The sequence below is a fragment of the Vanellus vanellus genome, assembly GCF_965231255.1.
Source record: "Vanellus vanellus genome assembly, chromosome: 12".
In the NCBI taxonomy this organism is placed as follows: Eukaryota; Metazoa; Chordata; class Aves; order Charadriiformes; family Charadriidae; genus Vanellus; species Vanellus vanellus.
Genome location: NC_138917.1, coordinates 16,807,970 through 16,821,837, shown reverse-complemented (window position 1 = coordinate 16,821,837; position 13,868 = coordinate 16,807,970).

Here is a 13,868-nt window from a genome sequence, read left to right as displayed (position 1 = left end):
AGTTCAGGTGTGCAAGTGCCTGTGATTTAAGTGGCAGGTACCTAGCTATGTGGATAACTCCTTGACCTTAAATATCTGTAAAGGAAATCTGTGTTCACTTTCCAGGACTCTTTAAAGAATAAGATTGCTGCCAATAGTAAACAAGCGTGACAGTGAAATGCTTCACCAGGTTCAGTTTTGGTGCTAAATAAATTAAAAAAACAAAACCTAAAAAAAGTTTAGTTACAGGCAATGGGATCAAGAGGTTGAAATGCAGGTAGTTTTGTTGTTCCCACCTGGTTGTTTACGTACTGAAACTTTGGAAGCACTGCAGAAAATTTGGAAGAATGTTTTGGAGAGTTTCAGCTAAAATGTTTGGAATTTCTCCGTGTAATGTCTAGTCAGTAAGTTCAAAAGGCCTAATTTGAGTCTTTTGCACATATGGTTGAAAGTTGGGCAATATATACCATTCTTTCACTGCTTAGCCATATATTGACCATCTAAAACTGAATTTCAACACTAATCTGTTATCCTACAGTCATTACGTCTTTCAATACAAGTGCTTATTACATGTTACAACATTCCTAATAACTCGTGTCCTCTGTTACAAAGCTGAAAGAAACTACTGCATTTTGTACCACTCTAAAACATACGCATTGTGTACGCTACAGACATAAACGAGCATATTTTATCAGTGTGTTTTCTGCTTTGCCTCAGCTCTGTACAGGGTCAGAGAAAAAACCTTTAATAGATGCCTTCTCTCATCTTGCGCACTCTGAGCAGGTGTGATTTCTATTTCCATCTACACAGTATAAGAAAATTAAGATATCGTAATGACAGTAAATACTGCTTATAGTAAGTTTGCTTGCTCTGGTGACTTCTACTTATCTGAGGAAAGTAACTTTACAATTTTACTTGAGATTTTTTGACCATCTTTTTCAGTAGAACCTAGTATTTTTTATGGGATTAACCCTCTGGGACTCCAGTAGGATGCCTGAGGAATTAGTGCTCCGTGTGTATGTTTGCAAGTATTTTTAATATTTCTTTTAAAAAGTTAGGCAAACTGATAATATTAGAATATATTAATATCATTAAAAAAGTAACTCGCCTACTTCATACAAACAGTGTAGATTGAATTCCTTTTTTACCTCAGTCTTCCCACCTTCCTCTTTCTATTTTATTCTTTTTGATGTCTCCAGCCGTTGTCTGCCAGATAAGGCCAGCAGCTGCATGCAGTGCTGCTGTTTTACCAGCTGCTAAAGGTCTACCATTCACCAGGCAGCCAGTTCTCTCCCCGCACTGTGCTACAGAGAGCGTGTGTTCATCAGCTTGGGGGCACACACACAGCCTTCAAGCTGACAATCCAGTCTTGTCACCAACTCTCAACCTGGAAGTACTCAGCAGCTAGTGTGCTTGTGTTGACTTCCTCGTTAAACAAAGTGTCCAAAGTGTCAGAAGAATGATATCAAGCACATTATACTATATAACCAAATGACAATACTGCTTTTTATTTTAGCTCCTTAATACCAACTTTAGCTGAGTGGGAAAGAACACTGATTGCATGACCCTGGGGTACCTTGTTTCATTTATTATTGGAAAAATGTATGGCTTTCAAAAGATAAAATGTATTTCAAATACCAACTCTCTCTGTGTGCTGAGCTAAATGCTGCCTTGATGCATGCCTTGTACACTCTATGTTGACAGATGTGAAGTTCAAGTAAGAGCAGAATTTGACCAGCTAAATTTAACATAACAAGATGACGAATACTATAAGGGCAAAGGATTTTCTAAACATTAAATGCTGCAGTGTGCCTGAATTCTCTTTTCAGATTTAGTCCTAGATAGTCTGGTTGTAGGGCTATACAGTAGCAAACCAGCAAAGAAATATCTTTATTTTGTGGTAGTGATCTCAAATGTACAGTGTTTAGACAGCTACTCAGTAATGTACTGAGAGGGTTTTATGTAAGTTTACCTTAAAATTTTTAGTCTTTTTTTCTTCTTTTTTCCTTCCTTCCTTTCAAATATTTGGAAAACATTTATCTTAGAGTATATTCAGGAAAGCATTCAAGTTGCTTGTATTATTTAAAGTAATAATAGGACTTTTAAATTCTGCGTAACAACACAAGTCGTTTTTCTCCTGTATTCTGGGGTGGTTTTATTGATGTTAATGAAAACTTTTTAACAGTGTTTGCAAATACAGAGCGCATAGATCACCTGGAACTTTTGCCAGTGACTGGGACAAGGCTTTACAATAGTGACCCAACGTCATGGTCTTGTGTCACAGAAGCAATTGCCCCACAAGATTTTGTACACCATTTTTTTTCACCACCTCCATGGAACAAAATAACTTTCTATTTCTGTGCAAAACAGCCACTCACAGAGGAGCAGATGAGGAATCTTCCATTGACACAGGCTCTATCAAACTTTCTTCAGTTTCGCTAATGGTGGAACTTCCAGCAAGAATGACAGCACAAGACCTCCTTTGCCACAAAATAGATCAGTAGTTAGCGCCTATCATATTGAAACCTGAGGTAATCAATCAGATAACAGATTTTTTCAGAAAGGTTACTGTGTTTTAACTCTCAGTTAGCACTGGTTAACAGAGTACGTTCCCAGACGATGCATCCTTTATTCTTAACTTTTGGGTTCACCTTCCCTTGCAAGTGGTTTGTGGAAAACCAAAATTCAATGAATATGTTCATCACATATTTTATAAAGGGTCTAAAAAGGAACATCAAGATAGATAAACCCAAACTCGACAGCTTTTGGGTGGTCCAGGCAGTCAGCTGGGATATGAGCAATGCAGACTGTTGACATATTTTACCAGAGCAAGAAATTGAACTTTGGTTTCTTCCATTACCAATTGAATGAGCAAATTACTGGGATGTTGGGTCCTCTGAGTAGTTATGAAGGTCATTCCTCATCATCTCTTCCAAAGATTCCCTTCTCATTTAAATAAAAAACTGACTTTCCAAAAGTCTTTTCTGTCAAGCTCTAATTATCAAGTTTTGTTCATAGTTCAAACCATTCTTTTTGTATCCTGCAGTTTGAAAGTAATATGTAATATATAGCCAAAAAGTCTCCTCTACAATAATCAGTACATCACTGTAACCCTGCACTACTGACAGGGTACTGTTAGGGGCACATGTGCCTCAATTGTGCATCCAAGAGGCTAAATTTAAAATTTATTTGCAAGTACCACAATTTCAGTGGCATTTGACCATTTATCTAAAGGGTAAATGTGGCTTTTAAATTGTTCCCTTGAAGCAAACCTTGATGATGGTCAGAATTTAGGGAGATATTTTACTGAAAGGGACTGTTTTTTAAAGAGTTGGATTGGGGATTTTTTGTGTGTGTGTGTCAAATATAAATTTGAAGCTTAGTAGAGCTCTTATTACTAAGGAGAGAAACAAAGCAGCTACAACTTCATCCCTCGAATTAAACCAAACCTTTCTGGAAGACTGCAAAAGCTGACTGAAGGAGACCATCCACATTTCCCCTTTCCTAGTGATGGCATTAGCTCAGTTTGTATGACCTCTCTGCCAGTTTCCCACAGGTCTTTTACTTTCTGACCATTCTGACAGCTGCCCTATCCCCTCTCCATCTTTGTCCCGCGACTCTTCTGTTCCGCTTCATGCCCAGCGTAGAGTCATAATCTCTTGGGAAATCAATTTTAGGGCTAATGTAGCTAAAAGTAGTTGGTTCTTTATTTTGTTGTAGATGAGTATGTTTGGTGGTGTTTTTTTCTTTATCTGTCTTTTTAGAGGTGAATGGATACTGGTCTAGCATCACACTAGTGATCATTTACATCAGGCTTCCTTGCTGTCCTCCGCTCCTACAAAAGCCTGTTTATGCAACTCAATTCAGTCAGAAATGTATTGCCCAAACCCCTTTTTGTCAAAGAAGACGAGGAAGATTATTGTCAAAATCAAAAGGCTTCACAAAATCACTTTCCCTAGAGCATTTTCTTTATAGGGAGAAATGAAAGAAAATAACTGTTTTTTTTTTTAATATATGCAGGATAAAATGTTTTGATTTTTCCTTCCTAGATGACTTCTTTTCAGAATTTTTTTTTTGTGTGTTTACACAACTATGGTGGAATTGATTCCCTACAAGTACTGGCAGGAAAGTAGTAAAAACAGCCTGGGAGCATGTGTCCCGGAAACACCTGGGAGCTGTGTACCTCGTTACCCTAATGAGAGAGAGCTGTGAAGTGAGACAGCAGGAATTTGACTGGAAGAAGGTTCCATTTTTGAGTGTGCTCTGAAAGAAAAGGTTGCTGACTGCATGCAGCTCAGGGCCCAAGAGCGGTGGGGACATGGAGAAACATCAGCTGGCTGTGAGTGAGGGGGCTGCACTGGAGTTTGGGGTGGGGGTGGGGGTGGGGGTGGGGGTGGGGGTGAGGGTGAGGGTGAGGGTGAGGGTGAGGGTGAGGGTGAGGGTGCTGCACCCACCTGTCCCACAGATCTTGCACTACGGAGTGGGCCACTGAGGCCACTGCTTGCTGGCACCAAGTGTGCTCTCAAACTTCAGATTAAAACATAAAGGTTTTATCTTTTTGTTAAGAGAAAGAATTCTGGGGTAAAGGAAGCACTGCCTAGGATCAGGAAGGTGGGAAATTTGTGTTGTGTGTTCTTAGTGAAGTGAAACCTCTGCCTACACAGCCCTTTAGGGAATATCTCTTGGACAGTGTGGAGTGTTGTCTTAATTTTAGCCTCTTGATTCATGCAGAAAGTACCTGTATGCTAAAAAGAAGTCAGGTTCTTCTTCTATAGGGATATTTTTCGTAGGGGTCGTGCTGCCCAAGGTGCAGAGAGGGCTTGTTAGAATGTTGCTGAGCACTGTATATTCAGGATCTGACTGTTTAGGATAATGCAAAGAGATTGAATAGGAAATGCTCTGAGGCTTTTTTCCCCGCTGTCTTTATGTACTGCTTACTATATAAACACCACCTCCTCTTGTGAGGAAGGATGCACTGTGGTTTCACCCCTGACTGCATGGGCACTGTACATCCAGTGGGATGACCGGTAAGAGTAATCCTGGTTTTGCCATTGACTTATGGCATGGAGCCTTTACTTGTGCAAGTGTCTTCCCTTTTCTGATCCTTCTTATTTCTTTGCAAGGGACTAACTGTAAAGCTCTGTTTACAGCCGGTATTGCCGTCTAACACAAGCTCGTCCTCCTTTTCAGGAGGGCCTATTATCTGTGCTTTAGGCCTCTGTTAACGTCATTATTTGGCTTTTTTCAGCTCTGAGCACTGAGTGGGGCAAGCTCCCTTTTATCTGCAACATATAGTGTAAAAAATACCTGTATGGTAAAGCACTATACAGTCCTGGCTTGTGCTTTGTGGTGATACTGAAATATGAGTAAGAATTAATCACTAGTACAACTCACTAACATGAAAATATGAGTCTTGTACCTTGAGGAAGAGGAGAACAGATAGATATTTGACTACTAATGCCTTTAATTAAAAAAATTAAAAAAGGAGGTAGGGGCATGGAGGAAAAAGTTGTGAAATAGGTTTGTCCCTGTAGGAGGACCAGACGTTCAGCTGTTATAAATTGGCAATGATCCACTGGCTTCAACACAGCTATGCTGATCATGCCAGCTGAAGAACTGACCCTGAATATTATCAAAGTTTTCTTGGAGGTGACAGGAAAAGACATCCTTTACAATTTCCTCTTTAAGAACTCAGGATTTCCGTTTTTATAACTGCAAACTTCTGAACAATTCAGAATGAAATGTGGAACACAGAGACAGGCAACACCACACTGACTGTATTTGATTAGGGTAATCCTTTTTTTCCTTCTATGTGGTTACTACAGCCAAGCAATTATTTATCATACTATCAATTGCTTGAAGCACTGTAGGCTACAGGTTAAATATTCTCATGTCAATGTGAGCTTCTGCTCCAAGTTCTCATTGAAATCTAATGACTTTCATCTTCAAAAGAAATTTTAATGAGTTCAAAGTATCTGCCCTTCTGTTTTAATTGTTGTACTTCATACACTTCACATTCTGCAGATCAAAACCACCTATTTTTCATTTTCTTTTCACCTGAAAATACTGTTGACAAGCTCTTTCCGGAGCTCTCGTCTTCTGTCTATTTTTTATTAGTCATATTCATGTAAGATATAAATCCAGAAATATGCAACACATGCGCCGTTAAAACCCATAACAGATCTGGTACTTACCACTGAAGAAGTTAACATGTGCCGGTCACTGTTACTTTGATTAGCCTGAAATGAGAGATGTCTCAGATGCCGATGTCCGTAACAGTCAAATGAACCCATTAAATAGGTGGTGGTAAATGTATTCGGTATAAGTACCAAGATTTCTCCTGGACTGCATGTGGAACAAAGCACAAAAAAAGGTATTTCTATGCCTGTATGTGTAGGCGGCTACATACATACTGTTGTTCTGTCTCTTTCTCACTTCCATGTGCACGCTGCATGTGTGTCTCAGGTGCCATTCCTTCAGTCCCATTAGCATCTTCACACGTTCTTGTGTTTTCATAATCCCCTTTTGCTATGAGCATCCTTCTTTCACTCATCCTCATAAATATTAATTACTGTGGCCTGGTTGAAATAAATACAGATAGACAGCTTTGCAAGTGGAAAGGTATAATTTTTTTTCTAAGAAGCTGTAGTCTTGAATTCAAAGTTCCAGTCAGTTTTTAGAAAGTAAATGAAACATGGGTGTGACCTATGATTGGGTGCCAGCAATTGTAGGGATTGAAGCTCTCTGAAGTGTCTGGCCTTAATAGTTAAGTTTCCAGTATTCTTAACAGGCAGCACTTGATTTGTTCTGTTCCACTAGTCCTTTAGAGAGATTTCCCTTTTGGTGTCTTTGAAAATTGTATAACATATAGCATTTTAGTATCTTGCATTGAAGTGTGAAACATTGCTATGCTGGGGAGAGTTAGCCTGATAATTCATTGGCATGGCATGATATTCTGGATGTACATAAATGGAGTGATTCTTTGAGTTCTACAGATCTATAATTTTTTCCTATTGTGCGTATCTGGTTGTTCAGTAAATGATAATGCAAAGAGCTGTACAATACTGCTCCAGTAACAATGGCTAGCAGACTATTAAAATGTTGGCCTCCACTCATTGCTAAAGGCAGGCCAGATCATTTAAGTTCTCAAGTGCTATATGTGATAAGCCAAGACTGGAACTATGTCCTTATTACGGTTGGTATATTTTATTTTATTTTTTTAAATTCAGTTGTGACTGTAAAGAAGTATTAAGGCCCTACATGGTTCACTAGACCAAGCTTTACCCCAGTACCTAGAGAGGGACCAAACGCAAGCATCAAATCTAGGTATAAGCTGTTAATATATATTGGCAAAAAGTTCAACATTTATGCTCCTGCACAGTTTTGGTTACTGCATGAAAACTTCTTGGGAGAATGCAATGGAAGAGCACAGTTTAGTATGTGCTTTATCATGGAAAATGAGGAATGCGGCGCAAAAACGTACTGCTTACATTCTGAAAAGGTATAAAGTGCATCCATTGTGGAAGATTCAGTTGGATGTATATTGCACTCAAGAATGGTTCAGACCCTTGAAGCTCTTTGAAGTCTGTGTGGTGTTTAGAATAAGGATTAAATCTGTTTTCAGGATTCATGAAGTACAAGTGAGATACAGATCTCTAGATCTGTGAGATCTTTAGGCCTGACCTGACTCTTTGAGTATGATTTATTATTTTTAGAAAATAAATTACAAGCTACAACTTGTGCTCATCTCTTTATATGATGGTCCAGCTTTAGAGCTCGGTTACTAGTTATTAAGGAATTTTTTAAATTGCTCTTTTTTAGCTACTAATTTACTATCAGCCATCCAAAGACAGATAGGTAGGATATAAATGAAATGCTATAATTATACAAGGGAGTGGGTCACTGACCTTTGGATTGCAATATCTTGTCTCTTTTGTCCTTTCCTTATACCACCTAGTCTACAGGATGAAATTGCATCTTTTTCTTTGGTTGTCTCAAGAATGAGGTGGTATTGGAAACTAGTGAGGCATGGCACAATGTAGGTGTTCATAGCTTACAATAATTTACCCATTTTCATTTTGTTTGATTTTATTAACACCTGTGTCTCCAGGGAACACAGGGAGGAGGGGAGGAAAGGAGAGAATACTTCAGCAATAATCTAATGATCAGTACTTATGCTCCCTCCCCAGCCCCCGCCAGCCCTGCTGTTATGTCAAATGTCAAGATACCTCACAACCAAGCAATTTATAATACAAAATGCATATATAGAAAGGAAGAGGTGCAGATGGTAGAAACCTGTATGTCATGACATACACACATACGTGGAGGACAGCAAGGGAGGCATTAAAAATATGGATTTTTTTTCTGTAATGCAGTGGCTGTTTGTCAGCTGGTGTAATTGGCATACACGAATGGAACCACTCAGAAATATATGGAATTAGTCGCTTAAAGGAAGTTAATCAAAATTCCTTATAGGAGAGGAGCAAAAAATTCCTGGACAGCATTTAGAGACAAAGAAAATACACATAAGAAAATATGGGATTGCAATCTGCTGAAGTTTCATCTGGGTATTAGTTTCTGGAGTATTTCTGAAGATCCTGGTGTTCTAGGCAGTAGAACACAAAGATTTGCTGCCAAGTTAACCAAAGTATTCTGAGATTTGAGAAATTACAGTAGGGTTTAGTTACAGACCTGATTTAAACAGAATCAAATAAATTCAACAGCAAACTTTCAAAGTCAGAAACAAAAGAAGAGTTTTGTTAGTGTAATTTCCTTTTCTCCTTCTCTTCTCTTTAATTGTTAGAAAACTTTTTCAGGGCAGCATAAATGTAGCATTATATCTGCCTCTCAGTATTATTGTGACTTTTTTTTTAAATTATAAAATGAAATAAATCTGTGTAGAGTACTATGAGACTATCCTTATTTTGCTTATAAGTGTGATTAATTGATCTTGTTTTTTAACAAAGCTACTTCTTTCTTTGCTACTAAATAAATCATATGTGAATTCTCCATATTCAGGCAAATGCTATACATTTAACAAAGCTTTTCTTAAAAATATTTTTGCGTTTCATTTCTGAATGTGTTCCCTGTGTACTGCATTCATAAGACCTGGTATCAATACCCATCTGAAAAACTTCTGCTAGATTAAAAAAAAAAAAGCCAAAAAACCCCTCAGTTGTATAGTCTTTTTTAATAGGGACTTAGTATCTGCAATATCCCACTGCGGTATTAGAATTATTGTGGTTATATGCTCTGATCCTTCAGATTTGAATTCTGTGTTTTCAATCTCAATGGCAGGTTTTGTTCTTTCCTTTCTTTGTTTTCCTGTGATTCATGTATGTGGGAATCTGTTGATGAGGAGGGATTAAAAGAGAGAAAAGGAAGGGGAGGAAGGGTAAAGTGCAAAAAATTACACAGATAATCCCTTACCATCACCTGTCTTGTCCTATGAGAAATTGAAAGTAACACAGTTTTTAAGATAATGTTATTTCATGAGTTTAAAGTGTGGAGAGAACAAATCAAGCCTACTGCCTAGTTCTTCTTTCTGACTATAAATATCCTCATTAATTTTTTTCTCTTTGGGTACAGGAGCAGAAAAGGTAACACTATCAAGTTTGGTATTTAGCAAAGCAAAAGGTTGTTGTATGTGTGTCTTAGTCTGCAGGTGCCATCTTGTACCCTAATAAAGCTGCTCAAGGTGTAAAATACTATGTCATAGAATCATAGAATAGTTAGAGTTGGAAGGGACCTTAAAGATCATCTAGTCCAAACCCCCTGCCATGGGCAGGGACACCTCCCGCTAGACCAGGTTGCTCAAAGCCCCATCTAACACCTCCAGGGATGGGGCATCCACAACTACTCTGGGAAACCTGTTCCAGTGCCTCGCCACCCTCACAGTAAAGAATTTCTTCCTGTTATCTAATCTAATCTAAATCTAACATCTTTCAGTTTAAAACCATTACCCCTCATCCTATCGCTGCAGTCCCTGATAAAGAGTCCCTCCCCATCTTTCCTGTAGGCCCCCTTTAGGTCCTAGAAGGCTGCTATAAGCTCTCCCTGGAGCCTTGTCTTCTCTAGGCTGAACCCCAACTCTCTCAGCCTGTCTTCGCAGGCTTCACTGCTCCAACCCTCTGATCATCTTTGTGGCTCTCCTCTAGACTAGCTCCAACAGGTCCATGTCCTTCTTATGTTGGAGGCCCCAGAGCTGGACACGGGTGGGGTCTCACTAGAGTAGAGGGGGAAAATCATCCCTCAAGCTGCTAGTCACGCTTCTTTTGAAAGCATACTTAAATCGCAGGTATAGAGTGAGGCCTAAAATAGTGGGTTACACTCTAAGAGAAAGCTGACTTTAAAAATCTATGTAAGTTGAAAAGTCCATATTCTCTTGGGTTTTGAGGTCTTAGGACTTTAAGAACAGTCTTTGGCAAAGCATACAAGGGTGTGCTACGCTGCCCAGCACGGTGATCTCTGAGCTAATGTGGAATAAATGACCTCTGCAGTCAAAAGCAGGGTAGCAAGATGATAGTGTAATTTTATTATATTTGCTATGAGAAGCTTTCTGGTGCCTGAGTATTTCTGAATACACACCTGCAGTGTAGAGGTGGCAGCTCATTTACAGTTACCACAAGTATTATATACCATGGCAATACATCAGAGTAATCCGCCCTATCAGGTCTGTGGTTTAACCTGTCTGTGAATCATTGGTTTTGCTTAGTTGAATTTTTTAACAGTCAGGCTTTTTAATGATATAAAATTGAAAAGATCAAATTCTTTTTTCCCCTGAAAACATTGCCTGGTCAAAAAAAACCACCACAGCTGCAATTATTTGTGGGATTCAATTATTAAATTCAAACTTGCAAATTTTCTTGGTTGAGTGAGGGGGAGCATCGGTAGAGCAAAAGACAAGGTTGTGCAGCAGTTAAAAAAAAAAAAAAAAAAAAAAAAAAAAAAAAACAACAACAACACAGCTGAAAGTGAAAACTGAAGGCATACTCAAATAGTTGCTTGGATTTGCCATGATTGTCAGTACTCTCAAGCACAGTTTTTGTAAGTTACTAGTTTTGTAGCAGGCAGTGGGAGCTGCAGACTGTGGCAGTACTGTATTGCTTACTATTCATGCGTTAGTGCTGTAGAGGTAAACTTCTGCGAGAAATGAAAGGTGGTCAGCAGCTGTATGAACAGGCAAACTCTGATGTTATCTTCCTCCTCTGTCTTGATCTCAGTCTATCATCTGTCACATGTTGTTGCTATATAAATGTGCGACAATGAAATGAAGTCAGTGGAGAGAAGCGTGGCCCACTGTTCACCAAAGAGCCTGAGCCACATGGTGTGCAGGTGGACAATATAGTTGCCCTGGCAATGTAGGAGGGAGGGGAGCATATTAATAGATTCAAGAATCTACATCCACTTGTGTATGCGGCTGTGCTATTACTTTCTGCGTGTTGATAACTGTCTATTTTGTGTTTCTTAATTCCATCACTATACATACAGTGAAGCTGTCTGTCCTTCCTGCAAGTGAAATGACTAACACCACATCTTTGTGACTGTCTTTGGATGCTAGTTTTAAAAATATTTCATACACAGTGTTCTGGCCATTTGTGTGCTAAATCTATTTGAAGGGAGGACAGTTTAAACCCACGTGGAACTATGCCTCTGTACATTCTAAGGACGTGGGCTTGTTGGAGCAGGTCCAGAGAAGGGCCATGAAGACTATCAGGGGGCTGGGGCACCTTTCCTGTGAAGACGGGCTGAGACAGTTTGGGTTGCTTAGCCTGGAGAAGAGAAGGCTCCAGGGAGTCCTTATAGTGGCCTTCCAGTACCTAAAGGGGGCCTACAGGAAAGATGGGGAGGGACTCTGCAATCTGCCTTTGGTGAGGAACTGTGTGTAATAAAATGTTATACTTCTGGGTTTTGTCTTTTCCCTATTGCATATTCCTTTGGAACAAATCAAGACCCCTAATGAACTTTGAACAGAGGATTATTGTGAGTTTTCAGAGGCTAGCAATTGCTGTGCAGCATTAGAAAACAAACTGAGGTTGTAAATGGAAAGTCAGCAATGGTATCCCTCTGACCCAAACTGCATTTTGCTGAGTGAGGTAACATGACAGTTAGCGGTTGGATTTGATCTTAAAGGTCTTTTCCAACCTAAACGATTCTATGATTCTATGCTGAACAGCATCTCCTTCTTTAGGGATAAAGGTGAAGTAATTCTGCACTCATCTTCTTTGGCAATGCTTCCACTTACTGTTACATGAGAGTCCTCAGGACGTAAAAAAAAAAAAAAACATAAAGCAAGAAACCTCACCAGAGCCATAAGCCTCTCATTGCCTCTCTCTTCCACTGTTACTGTAATTGAAAATCAGATCCAGCTGGTTTGTGTGGTAGTCTTTGGGAGATACTGGCAACGAGCTTCCAAGGGATCAAAACTATTTACTTCTATGTGATAGCTTTGTTTTGTTATTCATTAACAATCTCCTGCAATCTCCTGATGGGAGAAACAAAGAAACGGGAGACTTTGAAGGCAACAAATTGTTGCATGAAACAAATAGGTGCGTGTTGCCCAGACTGCCACTGCTGGTGGCTTGTTGTCCCTTTTTCTTTCACACGGTCATCAGTAATACTACGACTAAGCATGTTTATATCTACCTGATAACCTTTATATGGCAGCCTGTGCCAGGACTGATAACAGATGATGGGACTTCACAGTAACTAGTCTAGAAATAAGGATAGGACTCTTATTTGGATAGCTTGGCAGTAACATCCAAGATGCTGTAGTTGTTCTGTATCTGTTCCTTATTTCTGTCTATATGTACCACAATCACTTTTTCTTTCCAAATCCTGACTCTTTGATTTTAAGAAAGGCAGCTTTGGTGAGTACCATGTGTCTCTGGCGTGTTGTAATATGTCAGTGACGTAACCACAGGATAATTCTAAAGGTCTAATTTGGAGATTAAAATAGCAGGAAAACTGGAACGTACATGAAAAGGATTGTCTCGGTAGTGCTCGGTGCTTTCAGAAGGTGTTGCTTAAAGAGTCAATAATTAGGCTCTTGATCTGGTACGTAGGGAAACTTCCTCAGTCGTCTGTGCATTAGACATGATGCAAGCTTTTCAATAGTATAATGAGATTTTTTTCATCTCTGCGAGCATACCATGATTGGAGGCAGGGGGGTATGATTCTTCAGCATTAGTGATTAATTTCCTGTATGCTCAGTATCAAATTCTTTGCTTAAATCTCTCTTCTGGCCCCCACCCTTTCCTTATACAATTCACTCTACCACTTTGATCTCCTCTGAAACACGTAGGTTATGTCAAATACCTCACATTCACTTCACTAGCCTGGGCAACCACAGCAAATGTTTACCCAAATAATCACTTAGCTTTCCAGCTAGACCCAGGTAGGCAATTTTGCAATATCATATGCAAATTATCTAGCTGTGACTTTTCCTGTGCTTCTGTATGGAAGTAATAACTGTAACTTTTGCCCAAGATGGACCCTCTTTTAACAGTAAAATACATTGTCACCTTAAACATAAATTTTTGCATATGCTGTTTTACCTCTCACTATGGTAGAAGTTATTAATAAACCACTAGTAAATTGTCACCTGTTACTTTAGTTTTCTCTTACTTTCCAGCCCCCCACACCTTCATTCATCTTTGTAAACTCCTTTTCCTTCTAAGAGCTTTGGTAAATGCTGAATTGATCAGAAGCAACATGATAAGGCTCGAGCTAACATGAGTGACACGCCAAACTAAACATAAACTTTCACCTCCTTCCACACCCGTACTTTTTGTGCATCAGCAATGTGCTGTCATTATTTTAACCAGTAATTCTCACTGTATCTTCCTCTTGCTTGTGATAAACTGCATTTCCCAGCATTATGTCTGTTC